Source organism: Neophocaena asiaeorientalis, unplaced genomic scaffold, assembly GCF_003031525.2.
Source record: "Neophocaena asiaeorientalis asiaeorientalis breed wild unplaced genomic scaffold, Neophocaena_asiaeorientalis_V1.1 scaffold79, whole genome shotgun sequence".
In the NCBI taxonomy this organism is placed as follows: Eukaryota; Metazoa; Chordata; class Mammalia; order Artiodactyla; family Phocoenidae; genus Neophocaena; species Neophocaena asiaeorientalis.
The window spans coordinates 5,610,897-5,622,295 of NW_020175402.1; the positions used below are offsets into that span (position 1 = coordinate 5,610,897).

An 11,399-nucleotide genomic window follows, 5' to 3' on the forward strand; every position below is an offset into this window, starting at 1 on the left:
TACGTGGGCCTCTCACTGCTGTGGCCTCTCCCGTTGCGGAGCACAAGGCTCCGGACGCGCAGGCTCAGCGGCCACGGCTCACGAGCCCAGCCGCTCCCCGGCACGCGGGATCCTCCCGGACCGGGGCACGAACCCGCGTCCCCTGCATCGGCAGGCGGACTCTCAACCACTGCGCCAGCAGGGAAGCCCAGGTTCTTTTTAATAATACTCTCTGGGACCATTTACTGAAAGCAACTCTGGGGCAGGTGTAATTATATATATATCATAATATTAAGTCTCACAACAACCTTGTAAGGTATCTATTATTAATCCCATTTAGTAGGTGCCAAACAGATTTCCAAGAAGGTATCATTTGTCCAATGATACCCTGCAAGGAGTGTCAGAGCAATGATGGATCATAGATCCACTAGACTTCAAAGACCATGTTCTTTCCACCGCATTAGAGCACCTCATTACATTTCATTTAAAAACGACTTCCAATACATGAAGAATGTAAACTAGGCTATACAAACAAGTTCACTTTTCCCACAAGCTTGATTTCATTAGTTCTATTGGTAAATTTCAAAATAAAGGCAAGGAAACAATGGATGCAAAATTAGGGGAATTTCATTTTTCAAAATTACAGCACTCAATGATAAGATTCGATAAGATAATAATTGACAATTATCGTATCAGCTCAAGTTTAACACCCTTCCTTCATCGCATAAATTTTCTCTCACAGATGAGTCGGTAGCTCCCGGGCAGTATAAGATAAAACGAAGTACGCTTTCAACCTACAGATTTCTTTTCGGCCTGGGAAGGTGTCGGTGATCCAAAGCCCCCAGGGGACTGTGTGTAGCCTCCGGCTCCCCCAAAAGAGGAACTGCTATAGCTTTCAAATCCACCTGGTTTTAAACAACAACGGTATTAATACCTGTTCCGCCCTCCAAGCCTCTAGACGTTCCGCTACGGTGGGTTCCCCTAACCGCCTCCGAGCCCTGAGGCGGCCGCTCCGCTATATCTACTTTTCGCAGGAGCCACAAACTCCTTCCCGCGGAAGATGGAGCCAGTCAGCAGCCAGAACTCTTCTCGCTTCAGCCAATCAGTGCTCACGAATCTTACGCCTTTTCCCGTCTTCTCCAGCCGCGCTCCTGAAAACGCGCACTCTGCTCCCGGGAGGGTAGGAAGCCTCTGCGGCCATCGTTACTAAGGGCAAAATAGACTGCGCAAGTGGAAGTAAGGCTGAGGGACGTTGTGATAGGACGGTGTCTCAAAAAAATAACCAATCAAGATGATATTTCCGCACCTCAGGCCGTGTAATCCCACCCCCCGTGACACCTTACATCACTTCCTTTGTACGGCTCCTCCTGTTCCCGCCAAATTCTTCCCAAGCGACGCCTTAATCTAAAGGGTTGTAGTAGAATTCCTGCTTCCGCATCTGGGCCTGGCGATCACGCAGCATTTGCGCACCCGGGGAAGTCACAGAACTGGCTTCACGGCACCTCGTGGAGTTGCATGTTCTTTTCCTTAAAAAGCCAAGTTCAGTTCTTTTATTGCCACCTTCTCGTCCTGATTTTCCCCAGTGAGGCTATGAGAAACCTACACTGTCTTTCCCAGAATGGCAGAAGATCTGAGAATGACATCCCCTCAACTTGTTCCTCACCCCGCTCTAATCCAGTTTCGCATCCTCGGTTGCTTCAAGTATTCTTCATATAACACAGTTGTGTCCCTACTATAGAGAGTGGAACACGTCTGTCAGTTCTTTGCTCTAAATAGTACTATACTGTTAGGACTCCTCCTCCCTCCCCCAATTAATTTATTTAAAAATATTTATTGGGCTTCCCTGGTGGCGCAGTGTTTGAGAGTCCGCCTGCCGATGCCGGGGACATGGGTTCGTGCCCCGGTCCCACATGCCGTACTGCAAAAAAAAAAAAAAAGAAAAAAAAAATTTATTGATGTCTCTTTTGTTCCCAGCTCAGTGCTGGCCACTAGGATTCAATGGTAAATAAGATAGACATGGTCCCGGGCTTTTGGGCCATTGTATTTCCTTTGCCTAAACTGCAGGCACTGGTTTTTTTTTGTTTGTTTTTGGGTTTTTTTTTTGGCTACGTTGGGTCTTTGTTGCTGCTGCACGGGCTTTCTCTAGTTGCGGCGAGCAGGGGCTACTATTCGTTGTGGTGCTCGGGCTTCTCGCTGCGGTGGCTTCTCTTGCTGCGGAGCACGGGCTCTAGGCGCGCAGACTCAGTAGCTCCACGACATCCGGGACCTTCCTGGACCAGGGATGGAACCCGTGTTCCCTGAATTGGTAGGCGGATTCTTAACCACTGCACCACCAGGGCAGTCCCGCAGGCACTGTCTTAAATATTTTACATTAATTAACTCAGTCCTGTGAGGTAGGTAAATACTGCTGTTGTCCCCACTTTACAGATGAGAAAACTGAAGCTAAGTTGTGGGCGTCTATACTGAAGCCCAGGAAGGCTGATTCTATCAACCAGTGTAGTTAGTATACCTTCCTGAACATCCTAGACCTGGGGCACAAACTCACATGACAACTGGGCTCAGGCAGGAAAACTGTAAATATAGTGGATTGAATAATAGAGGGGAATTTTTTTAAAATTGAAGTATAGTTGACTCACATTGTGTTAGTTTCTGGTGTACAGCAAAGTGATTCAGATATATATATATATATATATATATATGTGTGTGTGTATATATATATATATATATATACACTTATATATATGTTCTTTTTCCTTGTAAGTTGTTTTTTTAAATTTTATTTTTTTATACAGCAGGTTCTTGTTAGTTATCCATTTTATACATATTAGTGTATACATGTCAATCCCAATCGCCCAATTCATCCCACCACCACCACCACCCCCCTCACCACTTTCCCCCCTTGGTGCCCATATGTTTGTTCTCTACATCTGTGTCTCAATTTCTGCCCTGCAAACCGGTTCATCTATACCATTTTTCTAGGTTCCACATATACACGTTAATATATGATATTTGTTTTTCTCTTTCTGACTTACTTCACTCTGTATGACAGTCTCTAGATCCATCACATCTCTACACATGACCCAATTTCGTTCCTTTTTTATGGCTGAGTAATATTCCATTGTATATATGTACCACACCTTCTTTATCCATTCGTCTATATATGGGCATTTAGGTTGCTTCCATGACCCGGCTATTGTAAATAGTGCTGCACTGAACACTAGGGTGCATGTGTCTTTTTGAATTATGGTTTTCTCTGGGTACATGCCCAGTAGTGGGATTGCTGGGTCATATGGTAATTCTATTTTTAGTTTTTTAAAAAACCTCCATACTGTTCTCCATAGTGGCTGTATCCATTTACATTCCCACCAACAGTGCAAGAGGGTTCCCTTTTCTCCACACCCTCTCCAGCATTTGTTGTTTGTAGATTTTCTGATGATGCCCATTCTAACTGGTGTGAGGTGATACCTCATTGTAGTTTTGATTTGCATTTCTCTAATAATTAGTGATGTTGAGCAGCCTTGCATGTTCTTCTTGGTCATCTGTATATCTTCTTTGGAGAAATGTCTATTTACGTCTTCTGCCCATTTTTGGATTGGGCTGTTTGTTTTTTTAATATTGAGCTGCATGAGCTGTTTATATATTTTTGAGATTAATCTTTCTTTTGCAAATATTTTCTCCCATTCTGAGGGTTGTCTTTTCATCTTGTTTGTAGTTTCCTTTGCTTTGCAAAAGCTTTTAAGTTTCATTAGGTCCCATTTGTTTATTTTTGACTGGGGTCAGTCAGGAAAACTGTAAATATAGTGGATTGGATAATGGAGGGGAATTTTTAAAACTTTTTTCTCCACAGTAAGAAAAGCAACCACACAAGCATAATGGTAAATAGCAACTGACATAAAGAATATGGAGTCAGTGTTGCCAGGTCATCTTAAGTTTTTTTAGCAGGTACCAGAGGCCTGCATTTTTATGTAAAAATTTCAGAATTTTGTTTATAAGTAAATTTTAAAATTAAAAGGGACTTCCCTGGTGGCGCAGTGGTTAAGAATCTGCCTGCCAATGCAGGGGACATGGGTTCGAGCCCTGGTCCAGGAAGATCCCACATGCTACGGAGCAACTAAGCCCGTGCGCCACAACTACTGAGGCCGTATGCCACAGCTACTGAAGCCCGTGCACCTAGAGCCCGTGCTCCACAACAAGAGAAGCCACTACAATGAGAAGTCCAAGCACCACAATGAAGAGTAGCCCCGCTTGCTGCAACTAGAGGAAGCCCATGTGCAGCAACAAAGCAACAAAGCAGCCAAACAAGCAAGCAAACAAACAAACAAAAAATTAAAAATGCTATGTAGGCCAAAGAAAAGGTATCTGTGGGCCAGATGTTGCTTGTGTGCCGTTTCTTTCCTACGTAAATTCTGTTAGCGTCCAAATCATTGCTGAGAAATAAACAAGATACAGCCAAGAAGAAAAGTCATATCAAGATAACACTATTATATTAAGCCTAAGGTGATTGAAACTTTCATAGTCTGACAAGTAAGAGCATATTTATGATATGTAGGATTAAATGTTAGCAATTAAGAGTAATTGGGAAATTTAAGATGTGCGTTCACTTGGAGTAGTCAGCCTCATTTGCGGTTCAACTAGTTATAAATTCAGCTGAGAGGATCATACTTTTAAAAATAAATAAAATGAAATATGAATATCTTAAAATATAACAATGCAAAACGTCAAACTAAGGTTTTTGCAGATCTTTTCAAGAGCTTGATGATCTGATAAATTGAGCAGAGGGCTCAGTTTTCAATCAGCGCTAAAATGATTAGTATTTACCTTTTGTTTGGGGAGGGGCAGTGAATTCTCTCAAGGTTTAGTTTTATCAAGTTGAAGTCTTCCTGTCACATAGAAGGGATTTCTGAGAAGTCTTCCGTTTCCCTCTCCAGGTAGACTGCTATCGGGGAAACCCACAGCAAGACTGAGAAAAGGAGAAATCACCCTTTAAAAGCAATCTGGTGACACATCCATTAGGATGGCTACTATTTTAAAAATAGAAAACAAGTGTTGGTGAGGACATGGAGAAATTGGAAACTTTGTGCACTGTTAGTGGGAATGCAAAATAGTGCAGCCACTATGAAATACGGTATGGCAGTTCCTCAAAAAATTGAAAATAGAATCATCATATGATCCAGCAGTTCCATTTCTGGGTATATACACCAAAGAACTGAAAGCAGGGACTCAGTTACTTGGACACCCATGTTCATAGCAGCGTTATTCACAAAAGCCAAAAGGTGGAAGCAAACCAAGTATCTATTGACAGATGAATCAATAAACAAAACGTATGGGACGTACAATGGAATATTATTCAGCTTTTTAAAAAGGAAAGAAATTCTGATACATGCTAAAATATGGGTGAACCTTGAAGACATTATTCTAAGTGAAATAAGCCAGTCACAAAGGACAAATATCGTATGATTCCACTTATATGAGGTACATAGAATAGTCAAATGCATAGGGACAGGAAGTAGAATAGTGGCTACCAGGGGCTGGAGAAAAGGAAGAATGGGGAGTTATCATTTAATGGGTATGGCTTTCCACTCGGGAAGATTAAAAGTTTCCCTACTTCCCTGGTAGCAGAGTGGTTAAGAATCTGCCTGCCAACGCAGGGGACACGGGTTCGAGCCCTGGTCTGGGAAGATCCCACATGCTGCAGAGCAACTAAGCCTGTGCACCACAACTACTGAGCCTGCGCTCTAGAGCCTGTGAACCACAACTACTGAAGCCCGTGGACCTAGAGCCCGTGCTCCGCAACAGAAGAAGCCACCGCAATGAAAAGAACGCGCACCGCAAGGAAGAGTAGCCCCCGCTCGCCAAAAAGCCCACACGCAGCAACGAAGACCCAACGCAGCCAAAAATAAATAAATAAATTAATTAATTAAAAAAGAAAAGTTCGGGCGATAGATAGTGGTGATGGTTGCACAACAGGAATGTAGCTAATGCCACAGAACTGTACTTGAAAATGGCAAAAAGGTAAATTTTATGTCGTTTGTATTTTAGCACAATTAAAATTTTTTTAAAATCCACCCTGGTATTTATTGAGTATATGCCACAGGCCAGAAACGTGCATTATCTCTGCTAAATTCTTCATATGCGTTATCTCCCAAAGTTTTTGACCTGCCATTTAAACCTCCAAGTTCATTTTGCCTCCACATTATAAATACACATATTTTAATCAGAATGTTCTCAACATTGATGAATTTTCATTTAGACTTAATTTCCTGTTCAATTTTTTGTATAGTGAGATTTAGCCATTTCTAATTTTTCCATTTTCAATTTTGCAGAAATCATCGTGAATCCATTCTTCCCTGGGCAAACTTTACAATGAGTGTCAAATTCATCATTCAAATTTGATTCATACCAAATTTTACTGGTTTTTCACATCTGCCACTATAGTTTCATGGGTGCTCATTTCTATCAAGTACAGTTTGATTCAGGGGATTTCTGGTAGTTTTCAATGTTCACAAGATGTGATTCTCCTTTTTTTTTTCTAAGACAATTTTACTGGATGGAGTAGCTATTTTCAGTTTTATATTGTACTGCTTATTTCCACCAGTAATAATCATTATGAATTGGATAATACTGATAGAATTCTTTTAATATCAAAGAGGTTTTTAGAAGTGGTGCAGAACACTATTTGTTTAATGCTCAATTTTTTAACTCTTATAGGTAATAATCCTTGAAATCAATCTTTTGGGTATTTAAACATTGTTTACAAACTTAAATATCCTTAAATTTTTTTTTTTTTTTTCGGTACGCGGGCCTCTCACTGCTGTGGCCTCTCCCACTGCGGAGCACAGGCCCCAGACGCGCAGGCTCAGCGGCCATGGCCCGTGGGCCCAGCCGCTCCGCGGCACGTGGGATCCTCCTGGACCGGGGCACGAACCCGCGCCCCCTGCATCGGCAGGCGGACTCCCAACCACTGGGCCACCTGGGAAGCCCATCCTTAAATTTTTAAACTGCAATTAAAGTGCTAGTATGGCTGGCTGATTCTTATGAATACTTCACATATCTTAAAGAGCAGACAAAATACAAAAATGATAATTGTGAAGTTAATGAAGTTGAAGTTTCCAGGGCTCTTTGCTTGCACAGCCTCTTCCAAAGCCCTTCTTTTGTTTAGATACCTCTTTAATATCTTAGTTTGCATTCTTTTTCTTAAATAGCGCTACACAAATTGTTTAAGCCTCAGGCCCAACAAAATCTGGTGCCTCCTTTCTCCTGCTTCCTTGGATCATTGCTTTATTTATTTTATCATCCTATGGTTTCTGTAGTATTATCCTTGGCTTTCAAACATTCAATCAGACTGAAAAGAAAAAGATATGTCATCTTAATCCAGTTGAGGTTATTGGATCTGGGTCTTCAATCAATTTATTCTTAGTCAGGTCTCATGACTTGCTTGTGTGGTCCAAGGGGACTGTCACCAGGCCACAGACGACTAGGCTGAGCTTCCTTTTTGTAATACCTGTTAGACTTTCAAAGTCATACCTTTCTCTTAGGTTTTCATTGTTTGCAACCTAATGTCTTTTCTCAAAATCATGGGCTTTCAGTCTCACTTGGGCAGCATTATATAAACTGCTGTCCTGTTATTTTCTTTTAATTAGTTAATTAATTAATTAATTTATTTATTTTTGGCTGCATTGGGTCTTCGTTGCTGGGCGCAGGCTTTCTCTAGTTGTGGAGAGCAGTGGCTACTCTTCGTTGTGGTTCGTGGGCTTCTCATTGCGGTGGCTTCTCTAGTTGCAGAGCACAGGCTCTAGGCGCTCAGGCTTCAGTAGCTGTGGCATGCGGGCTCAGTAGTTGTGGCTCGCAGGCTTATTTGCTCTGTGGCATGTGGGATCATTCCCGGACCAGGGCTCGAATCCATGTCCCCTGCATTGGCAGGCGGATTCTTAACCACTGCGCCACCAGGGAAGTCCCCTGATGTCCTGTTTGATACATTGATGGGGGCTTTTGCAAGTTTGAAAATTCATGTATTCTTATTGATATACTATTTTGTTATATTCATAGGGCCACCTGAAGGCTTCACTTCCTAGAAGAGGAGGAGTAGTCTTTGGTGTTAGCAGGACTCTAGGATGGTCGGCTAATTAGCTCTTGGAGCCCCTTCTTTTTGGTTATTGTGTGTGAGCAGTCCAGCGTGTCAGCCCATCTTGTTCTGCACACAATTCCCATTATCTGGGACTATTTGACTTCTCACAGGTCCGTGAATTTCTTCTTTACGCAAGTGGGAACTGTACATATGTATACTTTATAAATAGGCATCTAATTAATAAAAGAAGCAAAGTGTCCATGTGTGTATACTTATGAAAATAAACAAGTTAAACATATCCTGTACTAGTCACAGTCTTGTGTGTTTCAACTACCTTTTCGTGTTCTTTTTCTATGTGGACTGTTATCCTGAACTCATGGCCTTTCACAGATGCAACTTCTTCCAAAAATTGTGACAATAACAATAAGAAAATCGTTATCATATTATTATTAATGCTGCAGTTGTCACATCTTGGCCAGCGATGGGTTGGATCCTTGGACCTATCAGCGCTAAGGAACCTCATGTTCCTTAAAGCCTTCTGGCTTTCTGGCAGCAGGAGCTCATCCCACCCCAACCAGCCTAAACTTTTTCTTTCCCTAGACACGGCCTCAGTGCTCCTCCTTTGAATGGAGAACGGTACAGGGGGCCGCTGCTGTTAGGGCCCTCTTAGTAGTCACTCAGGAAGGGAAACATTTATCTTTTAAGGTTAGGAGTTTACATGTATTTTTCCAATTTAACATAGCATGTTGCTATCCCTTCCATTTGTTAAGCTGACAGATAAATTGTGGATAGTTTTTTTAATGTCTTGGAGGAAAGGTCATTAGATTGGCAAAGACATAGGATCTGGGTGTGTCTCTGGATTGGGAGGGCAGGATCTAATGTCCTGCTTTATTCACTTCATCTTCACAACAACCAAACGAGGTAAGCACTATCATCATCCCCATTTTACAGATGAGGAAACTGAGCTTCCCAACTTTTTTAATGTTATATGCGCATGTAGAAAATAGTGCTTGTGTGGCACACTGGACTAAACACATGAGGCTGGCAGGGGCCAGAGGTGCAGGGGCTAAAGGGGCACTCATCCCAATTTGCCCAGGACTTTTCCATTTTTAAAACTAAAGGTCGGGACTTCGCTGGTGGCCCAGTGGTTAAGAATCTGCCTGCTGGGGCTTCCCTGGTGGCGCAGTGGTTAAGAATCCACCTGCAATGCAGGGAACACAGGTTCAAGCCCTGGTCCGGGAAGATCCCACATGCCACGGAGCAACTAAGCCTGTGCGCCACAACTACTGAGCCTGCGCTCTAGAGCCAGCGAGCCACAACTACTGAAGCCCATGTGCCATAACTACTGAAGCCCGTGCACCTAGAACCCGTGCTCTGCAACAAGAGAAGCCACCGCAATGAGAAGCCTGTGCACCGCAACAGAGTAACCCTGAGAAGCCTGTGCACTGCAACAGAGTAACCCCCGCTCGCTGCAACTAGAGAAAGCCCCGGTGCAGCAAGACAGACCCCACACAGCCAAAAATAAATAAATAAATAAAAAAGACACACACACACACACACACACACACACACACATACACACACACACAAGACACACACTCAAAAAAACCAAAGGTCTCTTGTCCTGGAAACCCCTCCAGTCCCATTCAAACCAAGATGGTTATTCACCCTTCAGAGGTGTTTTGTTAGCGTCTCCAGCATCACCAAGCCCAGCCTGCCTGGCTGACCTATGGATGAATATCTCCTTGTTCCTGTGAACTTTTAGTGATGCACTGGTGTGCCTGGATATTCCATGTGAGACTCAGTAATCAGCCTGAGGTCACAGAGCTAGCAAAAAGACCAACCGGATTGAACGCAGCTCTACGTGACTCCTGAGCTCAACTCTTTTAAAAAAAATTAATTAATTAATTAATTAATTTATGGCTGCATTAGGTCTTCCTTGCTGCGCGCGGGCTTTCTTTGGTTGTGCTGAGGGCTACTCTTCGTTGTGGTGTGCGGGCGTCTCATTGTGGTAGCTTCTCTTGTTGTGGAGCACAGGTTCTAGGCACGCGGGCTTCAGTAGTTGCAGCACGTGGGCTCAGTAGTTGTGGCTCATGGGCTCTAGGGCACAGGCTCAGTAGTTGTGGTGCTTGGGCTTAGTTGCTCTGCGGTGTGTGGGATCTCCCAGACCAGGGTTTGAACCCGAGTCCCCTGCATTAGCAGGCGGATTCTTAACCACTGCGCCACCAGGGAAGCCCCCTGAGCCCAACTCTTAATCATGATGTTTTTTTTCCTGTGCCTCCTTTTTGTCCATCTCCTCACCCTTGTCAGCTGTTCTTTACCTTCAAATGCTTAGTACTTTGATGCTGTTGTCACATTAAACAAACAGAGGTGAAAGGAGCTTATTCTTGTTTTTCTCAAACATATTTGCAATTTTAAAGAGTGCCCGGGGTTCACTGCAGTACTATTTACAATAGCCAAGACATGGAAGCAACCTGAATGTCCATCAACAGATGAATGGATAAAGAAGACGTGGTAGTATATACAATGGAATATTACTCAGACATAGAATAGAATGAAATAATGCCATTTGCAGCAACATGGATGGACCTAGACGTTATCATACTAAGTGAAGTAAGTCAGAAAGAGAAAGACAAGTATCATATGATACCCCTTATATATGGAATCTAAAAAAAAAGATACAAATGAACTTATTTATAGAACACAAACAGACTCACATACATAGAAAACAAACTTACAGTTACCAAAGGGGAAAAGGCAGGGAAGGGATAAATTAGGAGTTTGCGATGAACATATATACAGTTCTATATATAAAATAGATAATCAACAAGGACCTACTGTATAGCACAGGGACCTATACTCAGTAATAAGCTATAAGGGGAAGGAATCTGAATAAGAATATATATATGTATGTGTATATGTATAACTGAATCACTGTGCTGTACACCTGAAACGAATACAACATTGTAAGTCAACTATATTTCAATTAAAAAAAAGACATTTAAGAAGACCTAAATACGTAAAGAAATAAACCAAGTTCATGGGCAGAAAAATTCAATATCATAAAAATATCAAGTTGAGAAGAATTGGTCTATAGATTCTATGCAATTCTAATAGAGATTCTCAACAAGGTTAAAAAAAAAAAAAGGGTGCCCTGGAAGAGGACACGTGCCCAGGAGGACTGATAGAACAGAGATACCTACAAAAGGGTGACAGTGCCTGGTCTGGATGCCTTTTATGAACTTTGGACTTTTCCCCACAGTCATGGGGAGCCACTGAAGGTTTTGAAGCAGAGCAATTACATGATCTTGCTGGCAGATTGAGGGAGTACTGACAGACAGATTGAGGGACTGCC

The 11,399-nt window shown here is 42.6% G+C and overlaps 1 protein-coding gene across 1 annotated transcript in view; it reads right to left on the reverse strand.

The window, feature by feature from the left end:
• Positions 1–908, reverse strand: part of RPA2 (replication protein A2) — a 17,991-nt gene extending 17,083 nt beyond the window's left edge. The window contains exon 1 of the mRNA XM_024766905.1: positions 778–908. The gene's annotated coding sequence lies outside the window, so the exon portion shown is untranslated. The remainder of the gene's footprint in view (positions 1–777) is intronic.
• Between the last annotated feature and the right edge of the window lie 10,491 nt (positions 909–11,399).